At 34.3% G+C, this 24,945-nt stretch overlaps 2 protein-coding genes across 3 annotated transcripts in view; one reads left to right on the forward strand and one right to left on the reverse strand.

Annotated features, from left to right (window-relative positions):
- Dip-lambda (Dpr-interacting protein lambda) overlaps window positions 1-24,945 on the reverse strand; it is a 149,337-nt gene that overhangs the window by 108,861 nt on the left and 15,531 nt on the right. The gene's annotated exons all lie outside the window — the stretch shown is intronic.
- Window positions 1-24,945, forward strand: part of LOC140666465 (luciferin 4-monooxygenase) — a 100,787-nt gene that overhangs the window by 4,483 nt on the left and 71,359 nt on the right. The gene's annotated exons all lie outside the window — the stretch shown is intronic.

Consider the following 24,945-nt stretch of genomic DNA (forward strand, 5'->3'; position numbering starts at 1 on the left):
GGCTCAATTAGACCAACATTATTTTGCATTTAAGCGAGACTCGAACATGTCTATCTTTATATTTCTTTTTAAATAAATAAAGACAGACATATATTTAACTCGCTTAACGTCAAAATAAAAAAACTAATACAATCGGGTCTTATATCTCAGATTTTTTTAATATAGGAAACACACACACATACATATATCACACACACTTACACTCAATACACATACACGAGTACTTGTGATTAAGAAAGCCGCGATATTATAATTATTTGGTAATCAATGTGTTTATCGCCGGATTTATACTCAAGATTTAACGTGCCAGTAATATTCTGTCAAACATTTTACGAATTAAATGCACTAAACAAATTACGAATGACAAAAAGAATTTGAAAATTACATGGCAATTTATCTGTCGAATCGATATTTTACAGCATTATTATTTATCAACCCCTATTACATTAATTATACTTTAATATACTTGTTCGTGCTTTAAATAACAAAATAATATTCACTAGAGTAATTTAGGTTAGAACGTACAATTATCTTGTGCAAATAATGTGTTAAAAATAAAATAAGTATCTGCATAATGTAATATTGAATTAAATATTTGTTGATTACACTCGTGTGATGAACACTAATTTTTTCGTGTTATTTTACATCTCAATTAAAACAAAGCGTCGAGGAGTGCAATTATTATCGAAGTAATATGCAAAATATCGTGCGATTGTCATATTCAAGTAGTTAATATGTTCACGATCATAATTAAGCACGAGTGTTGTATGAGTGCTTTCAAAGATACATTTTTTTGCCAGATTTTAAGCACTTGAGAATTTTACAATAGTTCTACAAAAAGTTATACATAAAAGTTATTAGAATATTAATTAAACATATAATTAGATAGACCGAAAGGTCTGTCTGACGTATAGTATATTTTAAATGAGATTTCGTGTTATGCTGCAATCACTTTTAATTTCTACAAAGAATTCTATGCGTAAAAATTATTTAAACTCTGATTTAAAGTTGTTAGAATTATCAAAATACGACCAGCGTCTCACCTCGGTACTTATATATCCGTCTAATTTGGAGCGATCTAATTTGTTTAATTAATATTCCAATCAAATCTGTTTAATTAATATTCTAATAATTTTTATGCGTAGAACTTTCAAACGTTTAAAATCTGGTAAAATATGCTAAAAAAATCGTTGGCGGACAAAGTGAGACTCAGCGTGAACTTGACATCTCAGTTTGCCCCGAGCTTTTCGGTTTAATGACCATAATTATTTGTTTAGTCTCTCAAGAATTCTTTAGAAATATTAAAAATAAAGCAAGACTCCTCTACAATTAATGCATTTTTATTAAGTGAAAGGTTAGCTTCACATGCATACACACACACACACACACATACATGTAAATGTCCTCTCACAAAACAATCTTTACTGTCACAACCATAGCTGTCACAGTCCACAATTTAATTATCCTACATAACGTATTTAAGCATGTTGTCGCACATGTGCAGTGAATTGTAAATATATTCATCCAAATTAACGTGTCTCTGCATTGCGCTTGTAAACCGCGAAAACAAGCTATGCTGTGTCTATGCAATGAGTAAAATTTATTTCTTTGAGAAAACCTCAAAAGGAAGGGCGAAAAAAACATTCCGTTTTAAATATAAATCGCGTATATAGTTGTGCAAGATAAAATTCGTAATTCGGTTGGATTTTTTTAAAAAAACAACGCCACTAACATGTAACACAGATATATACTAACGTGCACTACTTTCTCAAGGTGGTAATAAAAACCGTCGTTGTGTGTATTTACCAGCGCTACTTTTATCACCTCTGAAAATACATTTGAAAACATAAAACGGCCACCACAAGCATTGCTCGAATACTTTGAGTTACGTGACTGCTATAAACTGCAAGTCGGTACCTATGAAAAACAGACACACGCTTGGCACACTATTTTTATGGTGGACGATACATTTTCTAGAAATCGTATATATTTATCGAATTTAAACGTCCAAAATACATCGCAAATGTTTTCAAATTCATCTGCAATTGTTTAAAAAAAAAACTCTATTGCAAATTTGACTCTAATTTATGATTAGTAAATAATACAAACAAATCAAAGAATAATGCTTTATTTAAATTATCATATTTTATAGTAGACAACTATTTTCGTAATTTTGCTTACCAGTTAAATGAATTTTTTGTTTAATCTAAATTTTATTTTAATTATTAGCTTTAAACAAGTTAGATATTATTCATTCAATGATATAATTACATGTAGATTTGCAAATATATCATCACTAAAAGCGTGAGAAAAAACACACATACAGATAATAAAGTACACATACACACGCGCGTGCTGGGAAAATTGCGTGCAGTTGCGAAAGCCAAGAGAGAAAGATCTAATTCGGAAGAAACACGCGCGTTCCTGAAAAAATCTCAGAATTTTATGCTGGCACGTGTGACAGCGGCGCTGGAATACTTGGGACGTTTAATCCCAGTCTGCCATCGTGTTTCATATGGATTAAGTCGCGCTTTATCTCGAGGATGTATAATTCCCGTAATCCGGCTAAATTCCCGAGAAAAAATTTTTCGTATTAAACATTACCGGCGCGCCGATTCCCTGTTTCTTTTCGCGTCTCTAAAACGAATTTTGTATATGGAAAAAATGGACCAAAAAGCAACACAAGGCTCAAAGAAAGAATAATAAAAGTAATATGTCAATAATTTATTTTAAGAGATCGCATGATTGAAGCTCTGTGTTTTATGAATTTTATTTTTGAAAACTTTACTCTTCAAATAGCGATGTTTCACATTGTTATACGTAAAATTATTACGTGATGCTTTGATCCATCTGCATTCCCATTTTTGATGCTTATGTCGCGTCGTAAGAACCTTATTTTTCCGCGTGCGATGATATTATGCCTATCTTTTTCCATTTTCGAGACGCGTCACGATTTAAGAAGACTTGCAAATAGCTGCAGATTTCAATAGAATCTTAAGAAAACAATATACATAATTATATCAATTTGTAAAACTCTCGCATCCCCAATGTAGAATTGAAAATTATTCTCACTTAGACGCATTAAAAAATTTTTATTTATAACTTAGACAAATCGAATAGAGACAGAATAATATTGAACAGATTGTTAAAATGAGTAACTCTCGTCAATGGAAAGTCATTCTTTAGCTTACTTCATTTACATTTGGCTTAGGAAGATAAAAGGAACGACATATCGGTTCTCTTTTCCTCTATTTCTCCCTTTCCCCATCATCTTGATACACCACTTAAGCCAAGGAACCAATCTACTGAGCAACTGGTTCTTAAAGCAAGTATCACTGAAGGGATCTGAGAAAAGCTAACTCTCTGCAATGAGAAAGCTTAGGCGTGCTGCCGATCTCTCTCTTTTCTTATCTTTGTATTTCTCTTCTTCTTCCTCTCTCTCTCTCTCTCTCTCTCTCTCTCTCTCTCTCTCTCTTTTTTTTTTAATGTTCATTTTACTTCAAATTGTTGAATATTTTGCATTATGAATACATCTTCTAATCCACATAGTCAAGGTAGAAAAATGGTAGAAGGAAAATAGAAAGTGTATTTGCTTCGACAATCTCAGATAGATAAAAATGTGTTTTTGTCCATTATTAAATATTTAGTTTTAATTGTCGCTAATATCATTTTCCAATTGAAATTTGATATCGCATGACACATCAATTACATTGAGTATTTAATCTATATGTATATTCCCGTAATTAATATTTTGATTCCCATAACAAGGCAATAAATTAAGTCTTAATAACTGTCATTATTTTAGTGATAGCTATTGATTAAAAGCTTCAGATTAATTTCAGTACTTTTAATATGTATTAATGTTATTAAAAATGTACTTATATGGCATTTGTAAAGTTATACATATAACAAAAAAACATAAACATTTAAATATTCACACAATATCAATAATGAAAAGCAGATACAACAATCATGGGAAGTGATGGCTGCAAAATAAACATTTAGAATTTTTTATTTTATCTTGCAGAAAAATATATATACTTGCAAGTAATTTTATTAACAATTGCTATAATTTCATTACCAGTTTTATTAGAATTATAGTCACTCTTAAGTGCTGCATAAGATAACATAAAAACCTTAAATACATTTTCTAAAAATAAGATTTTCGCTTATCTATCCTTTTTAGTAATTGTTGGTTGCTGTTGTAATTAAGTGTATTCAATTATTAAAGTAAAAAACAATTTTACATTTTAAAACTTGCTTCTTATTTCTTTTAAAATTTAGATACTTTTGTGTTGCTTTACACAATTTAATAAATTTACACAATTCTTTATACTTCAAATATTATATACGCTATTTAGAAATGAACGTCGCGAAATTGTAATTCTTGATATTATTTATATTGGTATTCGATTTAAAAGCTAACTGAAATGAGAACGAACAATAATATGTATGTGTAAAAACTATGAATTTCTGTCAAATTTAAATCAAAAAGCAATTTATGATATATAAATATTTACGATCTTTGCAAAACATTTATAATTAAAGGTCTCTAAAAATTCCATACAACATTGCATTATTTCTAAAGTAAACACGAAAGCTGTGTAAAGTCGTTAATAATTAATACCTTAAAAAATCATAATAATTCAAAGAAATATTCTGATGTCGAAATTGATTTTTCGAATGTAATTTATTTGACGATTTTAAGGATATGTTATAGATATTTTACAGTTTATTATTTTTGAAGCTTTTAGTTTTCTAGGTAAGCGCGAAGGCAAAGAAGATAGAATCTCTTTCGTACCAGATTGCGTAATATTTTAATAAACTTCTTCTATTATGCCGCATCAAGGGCTGAGTAGATGCTGGCTAAATTAAATGCGTTTAGTGGTTCTTACGCTTCTATTAATATCAGTTATATGAAAAGGAAGCATATGATTAAATCAAGGGAGATTACGCAAACAAGGATTATTATACAAAGCAAGATATTAACGAGATAATTTTCCGTATCTCGCATTTAACCATGCGATTAATGTTAATAAATATATAAGCACAATACTTTTCGTGCCAATCTTACTTGCCAAAAATGGGCCGGACTTAATTAATTAAGCACTTCGTCTAATTGATCGTTAGCAGTAAGAGCTTTTATGCGCGATATAGTATCTCGCGTAATCGAGTTGCGAAGCAACGAGAGAAACCAGATCGGCTTTCGTTTATGTCCGTTATGTCTGTACTTCGCATTTCGATGAACCATCACGTCGCGCGTTTATTAATCCGATTACAAACAAAGTTATTCTCGATATTCTCGCTTGCAACTTGGTCGCTACGTTAATCTGAATCGCGAACTTTAATAAATTACAATTCTACCGCGCCAGTATCTTAAGTCTATTCTATTGAGAAGATCAGTAGGCAGATTTCGAAATGCGATAACCGACTTTTAAAATTGGTCAGAGAGTCAATACACACGAAATATGTGTTACTATTTAAGTCATCGATTACATCATATAGAAGAGATATAGTAAAAGCAATTCAATTTTAATTGCAAAAACTTTATAAAAAAAAATCGTATATTTCAATATTTAATAAATAAAATACACTAGCTGTTATTAATTTAGTCGTTATAATTAGTGTTATTAATTAACTCGCCCTTGTACCTACTTAATTCGCCTGATAAATTACATAAAGCAAATACTGGTTTGCGAATAAAAGCGCTTATCAATCTCCGCTCCGTAGCCGTGGAAAACGTCGAATCGTATAATGTATATATAGTATAATCTTTTATTCCTGTATTATAATATTCAAAGCGATGTTTAACTGCCTGGAGCGTATCTATGAAATTTCAAAGTGATGCTGCGAACGAACTTTGTAAACGCAGGGCCATTCAACATCGTCGGAATTTTCCGTCGGTTCTATCGATGGAGAAACCAGCAGATAATATGTTGGAAATATCTCTGCAGTTTGTCCAAGAGACGTATATAATCGCGAGAACCACCTCGTCGTCCTCATGAGAAGATCATTCGCGTTAAACGACGGTACTTGTCGTACGAATCTTTTTATTCGTGCGATTAATTCTCGCAAGACTCGAGAATGGCGACGAGAGAGAGCTGTCTTTTCCATTATCCTTTCGCTCGCGTGAATGAGAAGAATATAAGCGGGTAATAAGATAATCTGAAACAGGTGGTACTTGCAGATATAATATGAGAACAAAATTAATCCTGTACGATCTTATGTGCAGCGAAGTGATTTCGATAAAAATACATAAATATATGCATAATATAATGTCTTAAAATTACTTGTAAAACTTGTAAAATTAGAATAGATGCTGATAATAGTAAAAGAAAACGTTATTTATATTAAGCAGATACGGAAAGATTAGAACAAGGTTTTATATTCCTGATTTGCTACAATTCTTATCACACTCGCCGCGATTTGCTTTTAATAAATTTGAAGAGATATCCTTAACAAAAATACATATATATTAATACGTTTCTCATACAAACATGTTTCACCGATATTATCATAAAATAACTATATGATAATTTTATGGAAGATGAGGTCGTAGTTGGACGAATAAATTCGCTGGCTACGTGATCGTCTTGCCAATGTCGCGATCGATAGCTCGTTGCTACTACGTGCGGTTTTCGACTCCGTTCCATTGTAACGACGATGCCCAACCGAGGACAAATAACCACTGATTAACGTGCTCATGCCCTGTTGAGCGGAATACACCGCGAGAGTAAATGAGAAAAGAGAAACTGTAACGATAGGGCGGACAGATCTTGTTTAGAAGAGGGAGATAAACGTTCGCGGAGAGAGCTTTTAGATATATGTATGGTATATTTGATTATGAGTAGGATGTTTTATTAAAATATTATTTCTATTCTCGCTGCAATTTATTATTAATGTAGTACGTGTGGAATTTATTAATATTTGATCTGTTATTTTATCTTTAATATTAATTTAATATATATTCTATTATAAATAATGATTGTCACGACCATTGATTAATTGATCTCTTAAGACAGCTAATCGCGGTGCGTTTATTCAGTGTTTTTTTTTACGTCAGTACGTGACTATTTCGCGAAGAACCGCGTTTATAATCTCTTCGTTGAAGTTCCACTCACGAAAGCGGCGATTCATTTTCAACGTCAACGTTACATTTCTGATTTTTCTTGGAAATCTCATATTAACTTACGGCCAAACCCGTCATCAGGTTGATATGCAACGTTAGAGTGCAGTTTTATAATACGTAGAAAAAATTTTGATTTGTATTTTACAAATATAAATTTATGCAACAAATAAAATAGCAGTAAGTGCAAAAAATGATAAAAGGAGAATTGCCGAGCTTTTTCTTTCAGACATGATCACTTTCACATACATAAATGCATTATCATTATACATTATTATAATGCATTCGACAATTTAATATTTTTAAAATGACATATCTATTATTGAGAAAAAGAAACAAAGCAGGGATTTCAATTATTGAAATTATCCGAATCTTTAAATTATTGAAATTATCAGAACAAAATTTTCTATTTCCACATTTTCACGTTAAGAGATTTTCTTTTAATCGTTATTTTAAAAAATAGATTTTATTTTTCATCAATACATTTTTATAAAGCTCAATTTTACGATTCTCTTTGTCACACTAATACATACGTCAGTTTTGATCGATTAGAGTTGGTTCCCGTCTCTCATTATTCACATCGTAACATGTGCTATCCAGTTTAATATGGTATCCATGCATATAATGTATAATAGTATGCATTGAGAGAGCCGAGAGATATTAGTGCGTAGATGCGTATATGTCTGAATGTATTATCACTATATGAGGATGAGATCTTGTTGTGACTCGTTGATTTATCATTTTGATCGACAAGATACATCAGAGTGCTTCTACGAATTACAAACTACGTAATACGAGTTAAAAGTTGGTCATGTTGTCGCGAATTATTATTAGCTTTTTGATGAATTACACGTGTATGATAAAAATATTACTTTTAACAATTATAAAGAATATCGCAAATATATTTTTACATTTTTATTTCGTTTTCTTCATTCAACAGGTTATTTTAAAAATCTGCCGTTTAATGCATTTTCAGCGAATCGATTATTTAAGAAACTACGATGTTTAAAACAGTGAAAATAAATTCAATTTATTTCACCAATCTCTCCGTCCGATTTGCTCGTATCCACGAGGGAACATTCGGTGAGTTCAGTAGCTTCAGCAAATTGTTATTACTATCGTTCAAGTTTTCCGAATCGCAATGGCAAAGCCCCGCAGGCGAACACCAACGATTCTCCGCGGCCCACTAATGGCACTCCTGCGGAAACTGCGGCCAACATGATTCTGCACGATAAAATGCACACACGGAAAACAGTGAGAGCATACGTATACTGTATCGAGTTCGAAGACCTAAGATGTAGAAAGAACATTTTGACTTCTCGTGCGAACATAAAATAACAGCATTCGTAAATTAAACGTGAGAATCACGTAAAAGACCATATAATTATATTTTAGAAGATGGCGCAAAAAAAATTGTTTATATACTAATAAAAATTAATAACTATACCGAATAAATAAGACAATATTTTTTGTTACATTGCTATAAGAAAATTAATGAAAAAAAAAATTGTCTATGTATAGGGTATTTATTGCACGGGATGTGCAATAAAGAGGTGCTTATAATATCGACTTTAATTGATGCTTCTATCAAATAGCTCTTAACATAATCAGTGCACTTAACGCAAAATTAAGGTAGCGATGCAATTGCGAACAATTGCGAAGCGCAGCATGACGTTCTCCCAATTTGATACTCGTTGTATTACACGTAATCATCGTCGCATACAACGGCGAGCTGGTATTCAAAGCCACCAACAGAGCCGTGATATCGCATTTGCATGGCACGAATGGCAAATACCAAGGAGGTAAGGGAAAAGATCTTCTATTATCAACGCGTAAGCATTATTATACTAGGAATCGTGCTCGTGTTTACCTATTAATATATTTAATTAATATATTTAAATTTTGTTTTTGCTATACCACTACATATAGGACGTTTTTTTAAATAAATTATGACGCGCTTTTTAAATGTCATGACGTTATTTTCCAAGAGTTTACGGTTTCGTAATCGCATTGTTTCTAACGTTTAACTTTAATTTGATAAACAATAACTTCAGAGAATGTTATTTCTTCTCTTTTCTCAAACTCACGTAATTTTGACACAACGTGTCACGGTCCCGAGGCATCGTAAATTATGGTCGTTCGACAAACTTACCGGGACCCGTTAGGATGACACTTTACGGTCCGCTAATAGTACTTTTAGGGAAACCACGCCGACGATTTTGCGCTATAAAATATGCTCGCGTGGCGAAACGATCGACCGCCTATTCGTTCAGCGGTGCAACAGAGATTCGGGAGAGCTTACATTCTCCCCCCCCCCCCTCTCTCTCTCTCTCTCTCTCTCTCTTTATATAAACTCTCGCAGATTTCAACGGCTTCACAAATGTGCGCAATTCACTCAAAGAGCTTACTACGTTGCACTCGGGATAATGCGCATCTGTGCGCGATGAGCAAAGATACGTAATTGGAATATACATAACTGTGACAATGGATAAAAGAAGAAAATTAATTGCAATATCTACGGCGCTCTTCCAAAAATGTTTCAAAATTTTATTAATATTAATTTTATTAATATACATAAAAGTATGAAAAAATAATTATCTCATAAAGTGAGCCCCTATCACATTTTTATAAAATTATTATTATAAAGATGCTGCATTCATGTTGTAATTATCTATACGTTAAAGAAGATCTGAAAAATATGTGATTAAGTCGACAATATTTCAATTTCCTTTTGCAGACAGTTTTAAAAATTTTCACACTGACCATTTTACACAAGTTTCAAATTCACATCAGGGAAAGGAAATTTGATTAACGCGCGATTAGAATAGTCTCAGTCGATGTTTGTATGTAATACTGGCATTCCAACTACATCGGATTGTATTATCAGCATTCGATCAGCACAAACGATTGCGTGGGATACATTAGATCGTAGCTATTCACTTCCGCCCGCATTTTGATGCCATCCGCCGCGAGCGGCTGCGATGCAGCCTCATTAAATTCTATTAGCGCCGTGGCGCTCGAATTTTCATCTGACTGTTGTAGGACCGGACTCGATACGCAAAATTAGCCGCGTTACACTGGTCAATCACATCACTATTTTGATAGTTGGATAGACTGAATTAACAAAACTCAAACACCGTCCATGGCATGATGCGCTGCGAATTACGCGAAATATGTATTGTTGCTGGTATCGATCAGCTATTAATATTATATATGTTAAAATTGACAATCATTTGCAATTTTCAAACGAACAACAAATGGAAATCATCGTATCGTCAATAGATTAAATATGACCATATAATATTTTTTTTCGAATAATAAACAATTATTATACGATCTCATATATATATATATATAATTATATAATCTATAAAGTATATATAATTATGTAATCTATATGTATAAAGTAATTCCAATTCAGCTTAATCTACTAATTTAACTAGATAAAATATTTGCATCTTTTTTTGTATTCACAGATTTAACACTCTTTACCGTATCAATTATAATTCACAGAATTCTGATTAATTTTCTCAAAACTGCTTTGGAGAGATTCGCTCTCAAAATCTGTGTCCCTTATAGAGAGTAGAATTACGATTGCTATCGCAATCTAACCCCCGATTTTACAGTACATTGAAAGCAAAGTAAGACAGGACGAAATGCTGTCTAGGAAAGTAAAGAACACACGCGCGGGAGAACACAGAGAATGAAAGGGAATGGATCTATTCGTTTCATCAAAGAGTCGACATATAGACGGCAAGTTACCTAGCGCCAGCCGATTGTGCCGAGAACGTTAGAAACTACGCGTCGCGAAAGGAAATACCGGAAGGCAGGGTCGGTGGAAGATAGATAGGTCGGAAGGCAGAGAGACGGAACGTCAATAGAGCGCGAAGGACAGCCCTATTGGTCGGTACCAGAGCACCGTATTTCCTTTACCGGAGGAAGCGCTCTCGCAGATAGTGTGCGTGTATCTGAAGGGGGAGGGAGGGAGAAGGCCAGGGGTAATTAGAATTTCCCTAATGTACGCGATACGTCAAAATCCACGAATATACGAGCGACCGTCGTATACATTGCCATAAATCCGTGCGCTGGCAGGCAGTGAACTGGCGTCAATGGTGCTTCGACGATGGCCAAATGGAGAGAGAGAGAGAGAGAGAGAGAGAGAGCGAGTAGGGAGAGAGAAAGGAGGAAAGGGGTGAATTTGCACGCGCGTGACCACGTGTTTGTACAAGGGTTGATATCTAATAGTGTATGTGTATGTATGAGGGAATATGCATATAAATCTATGTGCTATACAGGACGTCCCTCTTTGATAGTTGGAATTTCAATCATCTTGATTATCAAGCTGCAAAAATAATTTATGTAATATATATAATATAAATTGTTAGTATTAAATAAAAATAATAATATTGCCTTTGATTTCAATTTGTGAAACGCAAAAATTGAAAATAATTCGGAAAAAAGTGAAAAGAGAGGAAAAGGTACTTGAAATAAAAGATGTGACAAATGATTTATTTTTCTTAAAATGAGAGAAAAGTGACTCAGGTTTTTCTCAATTTTCCCAGATTTGTTTTAACTTTAGAACAGAGGATTAGAACTTGAAGAATTTTCCATTCGGATGCTACGCGCGTTTACAAATGTTTACATGTACGCTAGCGTGTCGGGGTCAAGAATAAAGATATTCCGAAGTAGTTTTGGAAAGTAAGCGAAAAAGCAACTCCTTCAAAATGTGCGTTGTCCAAGGAATTTCAAATCGACTCCAGCCTTTTATCTCATATGAATAACAAAAATTCTAAAGAAAATCGAGATTATATTATATATTAAAAAAAAAAAAAAAAGATATTTACCATTTCCATAAATGTATTACATTTTACAAAAATATTTGAATTTATTACACGTAACGTACGAGTTTTCCACACACATATAATTTCTTTTTCATTAAACAATATTCATAATTATTAATCGAGACTTCTTCGCGTCGAAAGAGTATTCACTCGTAAAAAATATTTCACAAAAAGAACAACTGTTAAGAAATGAACGTCTTATCATTGTCGAGGGCCTAATATAATAAGTATGAGTCAATTGAGGGCGCGCAAACTCTGTGCCCAGCCTGTAACATCGAATATATGCATATTCAGGACTTGTTATGTAGTCGAGCGATATGGCCGTGGGCCGGTCGCGGCGGGCCACGCCGGAGATACCGAGGGATAGCTGGTGACGGACTGCCGGACATCCGACCTGTTACCCCTCGGGCCCCGCTACCACCTCTTTGGGTGGCTGTCTGCGCATTGCCCCCCTCCCCTCATCAGCCCCTCTCTCTCTCTCTCTCTTTCTCACTGTCTCTCGCTTTCTATCTCTCTTCTCGTTTACTCCCCTTCATCCACAACTTCCCGCCCCCTCGCGCACGACCGAAATTCACCGTAACATTACACGACACGACGGACCGATGGTTTCTCTCCTCTCTGCTCTTCATCTCCGATTCGCCTGCGATCAGCTCGGACGAATCCGTTAGATCCATCTGCCGACCATCGCATTTCCCTCTCCCTCTTCCTCTCACTTTACGCCTGATGGCATAGAGATGCCGAGAGCGTGGAAGTGGTAGGCATTGATACCGTTGTAAGTAGCAGTGCGGGTATAAGGGTGCGCGTGACGCGATAGGGTTGCTTGGCTAATGCGGACTCTGCGATGTAGGCAATGCTCGATTCGCGTGATTAATGCACTCTCGACGGCGCGACGTTACGTAAACGAGAAATCGTGAAGAAAATGAGAGAGGCAAAATTTATCTTTATTTTATTCTTACATTTCTTATTTCAGAATTTTCGAATATAGGTTCGAATTAAAATTATTCTGTTTATCCATTTGAATATGTATACATCTGTAATTCAGAAATTTTAGTTAAAGTTTAACTATTCTATAATATAATAAATATTATTTTTAAAAAATATTTTAATTAATATTTTTACTCTTTTGTTAATATTTTTACGTAAAAATCTGTCAAATATCATTCTTTTGACAGTTACATCTAAAATATTTCTATGATATGTTCATTATATTCCTCTATTAGTATTATTATAGTACATTCATCTATATGATATGATGAAGGGGATAGTATACAGGATTAATGCTCGTTTCTCGTGCGAAAACAATCGAAGTAAAAATACAATTTATCGAAACATAACAAGCAGAAAACCATTCTGTAATAAAACAAATATTTGCAGATAAAATCGGGAAGTCGGTATTCAGTAATTCAATCACTTTCCCAATACATGGTAGTAAAATTCTAACACAATTGGATCAATAGTCTCATTATTTTATCTCCGCGATTCGATTTCTATAGACAATACTCGATGCAAGCCTCGAATAATGAGATAAATTCAATCGATTCACTTTGCCCTGAGCAATGCGATCAGCATTCTTCTCATACTTCTTTCACCTTTATCTTTTAAAGGAGAAATCTTCTAATTAACACGCTTGAGCGACATTCATAGAAGATTCGTCATTATTGCATATTTTAAAAATATACGTCTTCGAGTTTCAGCTGTGTACGCTTTGCAAGCATATTTAAAATTCATCAAAATAAAATATTTATCCTCTAAAATGCTATTCAGGAATTTATAAATTGTTAAAAAGGAAATTCTAAAAGGAATTATCAATATGCATTCTCATTTTTATCTTTTCGAATCATTTATTTACCGCTAAATGTCCCTTAATATTGCAAATTAAACTGTCTAATATGATATTTGCGTCTGACTGATTAGTATTATATAAGAACAAGAATAAATAATTACAATTAGTGATGAAAATATAAATAATTGTCATTGTTAAGCATTTGTTGTGTATGACAATTTTAGTAAAGATGATTTATTGATTTAGACAGATAAAAATGTCCAACATATTTTCATCATCTCGTCATTCATCAATTACCGTAACAATAACTTACAGAAATATATATTGATCTGCATTTCGGAAATATTGCGCTGTCAAAGGATTGATAAAACTCAATTTACGTACATGTGTTAGTAAGTTCCAAAAATTCTATGCGTATTTCAAATTTTTTTTTCATTTCAAAAAATGAATAGCAGCAAGAAATTTCATTGCCAATATGATTTTTAAAATAAACGAAACATAACATATACATATTAGAGAATAAAATATTCGAATAAAGAACTACGAAGAATAATTTAATTAGCAAATGGCATTGTCACAAATATATCAATATTAAATCAATAAAGACTTTTAACTTGGCGTATTGCAAATTTTATTTATTACGTTTAAAATAATTGGAATATTTAAATAATTAAATAAACATGTGGTGTAATTACTTATAGAAATTTCGGTTTACTTATTAGCTCGCGTAAATCGGACTTTATTGCCGCTCGAATTTTCATTCGGTAATGCGAGAGAACATCTACACAGCGCGTTGAATTAACTGCAAATACGTGAACATTAATCATAAAGCCGAAGTCAATCAGTGACGGTGACGTATTATAATTTACGGGGGAGAATAGAGCGCACCACACTTGTTATAACTGGCGGACACATATCGCCGAACGTGCAGAATGAAAATTCCACTCGCAGATAAATGAGACAGCCAATCCCACAAATTGTAGTTTAATTTCTAGTAATCTGCCGGTGACCGTCGAGATGCATTGTAAAGTGTAAATAGCAACATAGAGGATATTTTTAAATAATTCAAACTAATAAAGGATAAATTAATTATAAAATCAATGTCAATTACTTTAATTAATACAATAAATCTGCCAAATTCAAAATATACAAGTGAGATAAATCTGTTAATAGTAACACATTTATCTGTTACTATTAATAGATTGATCTCACTTTTATTCAATTTGCGTTCAATCAAAGATAAAAATGGTGATAATTACAACCGTATCAGCCGCACGTTCTTGATGAAATTGACGCGAGTGCACGCGCGAAGAAGCTTGCCAAAATAAATTTCACGCGCTACGGGAATTGACTCTGTACGAGGTGAGAAGGGCCGCGGGCAGAAGGGCAAAGGGTTGAAATTCTCATCCGAGGCGCGTGAAATCCTACGGAATCTCTGGCAAGCGTTGAAGATGTCGAGCACGTAGCTCGCTTCCTGATCATCGCACCGAGGATGGAGCAAGGGTTCGCTCGCTCAGTCGCGCGGGGTGTACGATAGGATGTTCGTGATATACGAGGAATGGCACGGCGGGATCGCGTTATGGTTATCAAGAAAGTATTCCTTCGGGTTTGTGGAGCGCAATAACTCAGAGCGCACGATAAAAGCCACTTGACTCTCTGCAATTCGGATTCACGACCTCGCCTTTTAGGACTGTCTCCAGAGTGATGTGCCATTTTATAGGAAATCAAATATGAAATCTAATTACCTTCGTAAATTGAGCTTCGAAAACATCTCTGCATATGTAGCATGATGCTTGGATGATATGTAACATTATTATTAAATAAAAGCATGAGAAAAATCGCGCTTTTAATACTGCCTCGAGTTTGCTGCTTGTCCTTCTTTTACCAGATCGCAGCGAAAAATACCAGTTGTTAATAAAACAACGCTCCACGATTTCAGACGCATTCGAAATTCGTTGCTTTGCTGTAAGCGCTGCTGTTAATCGTTTTTGCAGATCTATGTTATCTAGATTTTCCGCGCGAGTCGGCGTATCGCGTCTGCATGCCGTGGCAAAAATCCAATTTACACAAGCTCTGGCACAAAGGACCCGCGCGTTTAGTAAGATCACGTCGCAGTAGTCGTTTTAATTTTTCGAAATAGATTAAGAAGGAAATTGCAGCGTTTTTAAAAGCTAAAGTAGAAGTGTAAAATAGAAGAAGAATCGAACATTAATACGAAAATCGAGATCCGCAAACTATGCAACCACGACGAAAGAGCACATTGATTGCCCCACAGCGTTGCGTTCCGGTTACGAGCCAGGAAGTAATGTTTCAATGAATAAAGTTAACCAATAAAGCATCAAATGCCGTTTCGCGAGAGCAAAGCCGCGAAATTTACCACCGAGTCATCTCTCTCTCTCTCTCTGCTCTTTTGAATTTGTTACTCTTCCGACGAAAATTAATCCGCCGAACATCGACGCTTTAATTGGCCAAGAAGATCAAAGATAGAAAACGATCGAAAAACTTTCGACAAACTTTAATTCGAGAGATAACTTACAAATCTCCGTGCGACATTCGCGTGAACATTTTCTCTTTCTCTCTCCTCTTTTTCATTTACGTAAAAACTAATCAAAATATTATTAACAATAAACTGCTATCTAATATATGTACATACAAAATAATGATATAATTTTTCTTATTCATTTTTCTACTGTAGTTATGCAGGGTGAGGAAAAAGTATGAAAACGATAAAATATCTTAAAAATAAGGTAATTAAGAAAAAAATGTTACATACAAAAGTTGTACAGTTCCGTTATTTTGATGTATATAGTTGTGCACAAACGCGATAAAAGTATAAATAATGACAATTTATTGCTTAATTAAAATATAATGCTTAATGAAAACAATGGAAGGCCACGTGGATGATGAAATGATCGACACGAGCGAGAGCGAAGTGATGGACTTTGAAATGATCGAAACCGTCCACGTGCGTGATACGTGAAACAAACGTAAAGAATAAACGTGAACATGTGCTAAAGCTTGCGTCTCACAAATTAGGTCAAAATTCAATTACACTCGTCGACAGGCGTCGAGAATCGATGAAATTCGATCGATCTTTTGCGTGCGGTTTTTTTGTTACAATGTTCTATCGTCATAATTAAAACCTAATAATTAACATGTGTCGATTCGATTTTTATGTTAAAAACATATGAAAATACAAACGACAGATATTTTAATTCTTTGTAATATTGTTTTAAATATCATTTTTTTCTTTTCAATTTAAATATTATCACCATTAAATGTTTCGTAATTGATACTATTGTGACTGTTTTAAAACCATAATTTAAGATATTCATTACAATTTACATATAATGGTTAAACACTTAAATTTACACTAGTTTGTATTTAGCCGACGCATTTAGCGTGATTGAACGTGTTTGTTTCGTATAAATTTCACTAACGCAGCACGTTGTACATATTTGACGCAATAAATGGCTAGGATCATAGCCGGTTGTGTTTAACACTAAAGGTGCGGTGATGCTACGATCGTAATATTGTCCACCGACCTGGTTATTTAAAGCTCATTCGCGCGTGACAATAAACATCGTCCGTGGCAACGATAATACGATATTATTTCCAACAAAGAACACACAATTGTCTAAACCTAATTCTTGCTAACCTTAAGTATATATACATATATATTCGCGCACGTAACTCAAAGTGTACCACGATATCCTCGGATCGTTATTCATTCATGGATAATGCTCAGGAAGGGCGCAAATCCGAACGACGAGTTATCTCGGCGACGGAAAAACGGTGCATACGGGATTCGCTTCACGGCCGTGTTCTACGCATCGACGATTTTTCCGGCGGCCGAGAATCGTGGAACAATTTCACGTCTGGCACGGGAGAGCAGGTTGTTCGCCTCCCCTCCCCTCCCTTTCACTTCTCTCGAACAAAACGCCAGATACGCGCGATTCGTATACCGGAGACCTGAAAGAATCCTCGTCGCTGTGATCGACGTGTTCGCCCCGCCGTGAAATAAAATGATTCATTCTGCCAAGCTCCGTTTGAAACGCCCGCCACATACTACTCTATCCCAAGAATGCTCGAAGGGTGTGCCCGAAAGGTTTCACCCTCGCCCTCGCCCTTGTCCTTGTCCTTTCACCGTGCTTCGTCGTTTCTCTTGTAAAGAACTCTCGTCATGCAATTACGCATCGGTATTTATTATAATACGATGTATCCCTATCCCTCTCGCAATTCTATTTTTTTAAACATGTGCAGTATAAAAGAAGTATAATTAAAATAATAAAATTATTTTATTCGAGAGGTAAATTTTATCCAATTTGCATTACATGGTTAAAGCATTTATTAAAAAGCAAACTTCATTAATTTTGTGTAATTCTAATAATTAAAAGAAAATAAATGGTAAATTCTCACTCGGCTAGAAAAATTTAACTAAAATGATATTGTCAACACTAATCGTACACAGATATTATTAAAATTTATTTTTCACGTCTCTTTTTCCGTTTATTAACAGAATGTAAAATAACTTGCAAAGTAAAGAAATTGATATATATATATACATTCTAGAAGATGGTTTATACTTTTTATTCGATTTATACAGTACGATTTATAAAAGCAGAAGGCTCTTATATTTCTTTCCGTCTCTTTCTTTTTATTTAGAAAATAAATTAATTTCGTTAAAGAGAGAGAGAGATCATTGCATACATGAAATCTTATTTTATACTTTTTGTTTTTCGAGTCCTTTTTTTTCTTCGTCATCTCCTTCGAGCTTCTCATTTGCAGCCTCACGAGCAACACAATTTTCAACTCGCGCCTACGCGACTAAACTGATTTTCGCCGAAGCCTCGAGCGCGCCTTTTATCGAATTAGTATATCGCGAAAGGCGAGGAAACACAATCACCCCCACTTTCCCCAACCCGCTGACTGGGGTTTGAGAGCGTACACCGCGTCCTCCCCTCGGCGTGCTTTCATTTTCACGCCCATAATGTCGTTGATTTTGGCTGCGCGTCATTTAACACTCTAAATATAGCATAAAAAGCGACCTGGTCTCCATGGTATCGTTCTTTTGATTTATATCCCTTAAGACTGAAGCAAATTTTTCTAAATTTATTTAAATCAACAATTTCACGTCGCGATATTTTTTCTGCTCGCAGCAGAAGTAAACTTATGCGCACTTTCTTCCAGAGACGTTAATCATTGTAAAGGGAATACGGTCTTTCACTGTGAAACTTTTGTAACAATTTATATTTTTCATAAGGGGATCTACTGACATTTTAAATAAACGCATTAATCGTTTATACTCATAAAGTGGCATTTGCAGAGTAAGATTTAAACATACCCCGGAGAATGGCCAAAGTTCAAGATTGCCATTTAAATTTGCCCAAAAGCCGAGAATACTTTATGGCAATCTGCACCAGACGCTTCCGATTAATTCGCGTGCGAATAACATATCAAAGCCGCGGATAAAGTCGCTGGCGGTGTTCAAGCTTCATGTTCTGGAAATAAGATATCTCATTTCTTGATTTTTTTGAGAGAAAGATTATATTTGCCTTTAAACGCGTAGTTATACTCGTCTTTAAACGCAATTTTGCGTCCGCTTTGAAATCTTTCAAATCATTCAGTTTTCCTCGTCGAACCGTTATATTGTAGGCTCATAAACTGCAATCTCGAGCGAATAAACATCCTCTCAAACATCCTCCGCTCCGATCGTATCGCTTTCACGTTTACATTGGCCCACTGACTGATCTAATATCGCACGGCCATCTCACGGCCAGTATACAAACGTGACTTCAATTCTCAACGAGACGAATTGCTAATCGCGAGATAATCTTTCTCCGCAAACTTTTACCAAACATATATATGGAAGATTAATTCAAGTACAGAAATTATTTACAATTTGATTTACATAGATTTAGCGTCCTAAGTAGCTAAGTTCTAAATAGCTAAACCACTTACAGTCTATATTAAGAATTATTAATTATCCATGATATATGTGCACACAAAATTATAGTTGGTATTTAATAAAGAAAAAAATATCGAATTAATTAATTTAAAAATAAAATATATTGATTTTACGATCATAGAATTAAAATAAAATTGCACATTTGAAATAAGTCACATCAGTTTTAATTCCACAAACATAATAAAAAAATTATAATTCTTGTTACAAATAAACGGAGCATTGTCAGGATATTTTAAAATTCTCCATTGATAATTTTGAATATATTTTCACGCATGTTGTGAATCAACTTTATTTCGCAAACGTATTAAGACGTCATAATAACTTCATCAATTATAAACGGGGAATGCAAATCGCTTAATAATGGGTCGTTCGCTTTTCGCGGACGAGTTTTTTAAAACTGAGAGAATCAAGTCCGTGAAATTCGGCGATCCATGAGCCGCAAAATGAAGTCAGGCTACGAGGAGCAAGATCTGCGGAGAGAATCGGGGAGAAGAGGAAAAGAAGGAAGGTAGCAGTTGAAGGAGCTGGAAAACGGGCATCCCGGATAACGGCACGGAAAAGTTTTAAATTGTGCCAGGAAAAGCGGGCGATTAGTGGATTATAAACATACTGGAAACTTCTGATGGGATCAGCCTGCCCGGATAAGGCTGGCAAAGGTTCGGCCAGCTGCTGAGTGGATCGCATAGCTTCAGGAAACGCTGCGCCACGTCCATCATGCCTTCGGCAACGATAAGGAGGACACCTAATTGGGTTTTTATAGTTGGAAAAGATTTTTGACCGATTAATTTCTTTGGAGAAATTTTCCCTAAATAATTACCAATTTATTTCTAAATAAAAATCAATTACAAATTTATCACGAAAGACAAATCTATGATTAAAATCACAACGTGCAGTTTGAACCTCATTAATAATAATTGACATCAAGACGCTGCGATTGATAATTGAAAATGCCAATTGCAATTCTTTCGACATGATAAGTCACTTGCGAATAATGCGAATGACATTTTGACGAGTTATCGATAGTTCAGATTCAACTTACTTTCTATATACGCGCATTGACAATAATATATTCACGATCGACGCAATTATTACTTCAAATTACATTAATATTCGCAGGTATTGCATTACGTGAACAACAGTATAATGAAATAAAATACGTGTTCGCTAACCAATATTTTGCAATCAGGCAAAACTAATCGGCACAGAAATATTTATCTTTTATTTATCAAATGAGAAGCAGTTATGCGCGCGAACAATTTGTCAAACGAATTATTTAACTATGCGTGAATAAATATATATCTATAAAACGCGTGTGACTCACAGTTTAATATTATATCATTACGTGAGCGATTTTAAACCTTTTAAACGCCTTTAATAATTATTATAATGAAATATTTAAAAGCAGCGTTAAGTGCGAGCGTGAATGCAAGAAATTATTAGAAAATAGAAAATCAAGGATTAATACGAGATTATATGTACTTTTTACAGTATGTAACAATATATAATATTTAATAAGATAATGTAATAAGCAAATTTATATTATGTAAATGCAATTTAATAATCACGAGAATGCTTCTAGAACTAATACAAAATTTACCTTCCAAAAAAAAAACAATGAGATATCATTTAACATAATATCGTTATTTTTGTTAAATACTTTCTATTGTAAAAGCCGTCGCTGACCTAGAATTCAATTATCTCGAATGAACAATTTATCGTTGGAACGGATCAAGGTAAAACTACGTTTTTCAAGTTAAAAAAAACAGTCTATATACTCGCGTTTTATCGTATCGCCGACTTGTTCGTTTCCGGCTGGAAGAAACACACTCCCGGAGTAGGATCGTTTCGTTGCGCGCAATGGGAGTGTCTCGCTCGTAAACGAGCGAACGTAGAAAGAAAATATCCAAGCAGCCGGATTCCGCGTGGCATTCGAATCCGAGAGAGAACCTTCAGCGTCAAACGGCGAAATCTCTTGCCGAATTATTCGCGTCATCAACCGCGGTGAGAGAATTTTTCTGCGATATTAAACCACGCTGGAAGTTAACACGTGAATCGACGATCGTTGCAATGTCGAGAAAAAACTTTTAAAAACTGTTAAAACTGTTACTTTACAAAAGTAATTAAAGCGATAATTAAACTGTCACGAGTTGTATGTTTTTTTTCAGCGTGCATATATATAAATAATATATGCAACAAATATATTACATACATATTTCAATTGTATGTATATTTAAATTATAATTTAACTTAATTTTTAAAGATTTAATAATAATAAATTATTTAAAAAAAAACACTTTGATCATTGAGTACAATATATGTATATTTCACCTATAAATCTTTACGCTTCTTTCAAATATTTTTACGTATAGGAAAAATCATTATAAGAGGTTATTTCGTATTTTTATGAACAATATTTTGCAACGCGGTTCGATTTTATTTCACATATCCATAGTAAAGTCGTCCTGTTCGCCTTCGAACAGATGTGGGATGAAAATACGCTCTGCTCGCGTAACCGTCCTCTCCGCTTGCCTTTTCCACGACGGAAAGGAGCAAAAGCAAAATCCATTGTTTCCAGTCGTGAAATACCGGGGGAGACGTCCGCTCCTGTTGTCGAGTATCCTCGAACGGTCGACCCGGCGATTAAGTCGGGAAGTGTCTCAAATACCACTTGAACGCGACGCGAATGACGAATCGGGACCAGCGCCCCGATGATTCTTACGGCGTCTTTAATGTTTCTGAATTAGAGCGCTTGCTATTGTGAAGTATTCAGAAGTATCTCAAAAAAAAAAAAAAAAAAAAAGGAACAGAGTTTGAGAAACCCCCTTTAGTGTCATTTGAATAAAAAGAAATAATCGAGAAGAACGCGACGCTAACATAAAAAAAAAAAAAAAAACAAATTAATACAAGTTTTAAGTATAAACATTTATTTATAACAAACATTTTGAATCGCAGTTTTTGTGTACGTGATTTATATGTTGTAAGAGAAAAGAAAAGTTAATTTTAATATTGCTTGTTGAACAAGAGTCGCACGCGGAAAATTATTTTTATTTCCAATCTTTCAAACCGTCCTTTTCCGTAAGGGATAAACCCGGGGTGCGATCGAATCGCGGTGAATCGGCAAGCCATGATCGGAGCAGGTGGCCCCCGGCTATGTGTTTCGCCTTTCGAATCTTAATAAATTATCGGCCCGGCCTCTCGATCGCAAGCCCGGTTCGCTCGCTCGCGCCTATCGGCACGCACATTAATCACTCGACGTACACACGTAACGGCGGGTGTGATCACAACGCGGTCAACGGCAGCTCGTCGCCGCCGATAATCGGCCGCACCATCGTCGACCGGGGAATTCGAATTTCGAGTACGACCTCTCGAATATCATCGTGGTATCGATTTCCCTCGCTACCCACGAAATCAGGCCGGCAAAAAGAGATTTCAACCCCCGATGGCGGAAACATTAGAGCCTCATCTCGCGACGCGTGCAAATGGCTCGGCCTAGCGGTGAGATTGATCGAACTAATTAACCGCTTCAGACTGAAGAGAGAATGCGGACAAAGTTCTCAGTATACGCTAACGCGATTTGAGAACGAGGCTTTTAGACTTAGTTCGCTCAAGGAACTTCGATGAAGCTGTTGGACTTACTGTATTAGCACTCGAATTTTCAAACTTATCTATTACTTAGTATTTATACAGTATTATATAGCGCAAATGTGTGAAGAAAGATTTCTTTTAATACATTTTTATATTATATGCAATTTTTTTAAAGCTATCATTAAAAGTAATGATTTTTATCGCATTTTATCGCCCATTTCGTGTTTATAATAAATTATCAATCGGAGTAATAAAAAGAAAAAGAGTCTAAAAATATCATATAAGGGAAAAAAGTATAACAGAATAAAGAATCTCTGTACAAATAATAATAGCGTTTTTATTCGTATCGAAACAAGGCATTTCTTCGAAGAATGAAAGTAGTCTCGCGAGTCTCTGCTTCAACGAGTTCGGGTTATGTCCGGGGAAAAGCGGCAGAGAAAGATATATAAAATCAAGCATCCTGAAAGCATTTTACCCGTTAAAAGCACCAAGGAGAAAACTCGTTCCATCTTCTATGGAAAAAGAATGCGCTCTCGCGAGGCGTGTCCAGTCGTGCTCGTCAGACATAATCATCACGAAAAAAGCAGAGCGAGATAACGAGATTGAAATTTGTGGAAAAAATATATTTTTAATTGCCCTATTACTGTGTAATTCTCGCTTACGCTACTATGTAAAAAAGATCATTATACGCTGTATTACAATCCGTGTCAAGTAATATTAGAAATTTTCTCACCATGTACTAGAAAATTGTTTGCTTGCAAAGTGTTAGGTTATTTTGATATAGCATTTCGCTTAAAATTCAAAACGTAACACCTATATTAAATATTATATTATGAATAATATTAGTTATTATAATAATTAATTGTGTGAAAAACTCTTTAATAGGTCATTGTATCTATATTAAATCATAATATCGCGTATCATATTTATGTAAAATTAAATGCGATCGTTTCTTAAAATTCATTCTCGTTTTCGTAAAAGAGCAATTCTGTCTGTAAGTACGATTTAGAATCATTGCTGACCACTTGATTAGCAGCCAACGATGCGGCACCGACTCTGATTCCATAAATTTCGCATTTCCATTCAAAGTAATTGCCTCGACTATAGGCAGCTTTTATTGCTATCCACTTCACATATCTATATATTTAGTCTGACCGTACCCTTGGGATCTGTCGTGGTTTACTGCCGCTTGAAAATGCAAGTATAGTTATACGGGCAGTACAATTTGTTCATTTTTGTGGCATAAAAATGTAACTGCTACTAATAAAAAATGTCTTAATACATTTTACGTGCTTTCAGTGAGAGCTATATCAAATTTTTTTTAGAGATATTAAGCATTTTATATTCAAACTGCTCTCTGTACTCTTTAATACTATTTAAATGCGGAATTCGTAACTGTTACGTGTGTATATATATGTGTCTAATATATGTATATATATTACATACATATAATATATGTATAAATATATATATATATATATTAATATTAGAAACTATAAAGTATATTAAACAATGTAAAACTACTACAGTTTATTAAATAAATAAATTAATAAAATATTTAAAATTGAAACTAATATTTTTTTTTATAAATATATATAAATAATATTAATATATATGTTAATTTTATTTATTTAAAAACATT

This window comes from Anoplolepis gracilipes, chromosome 6 (genome assembly GCF_047496725.1).
Source record: "Anoplolepis gracilipes chromosome 6, ASM4749672v1, whole genome shotgun sequence".
Lineage (NCBI taxonomy): Eukaryota > Metazoa > Arthropoda > Insecta > Hymenoptera > Formicidae > Anoplolepis > Anoplolepis gracilipes.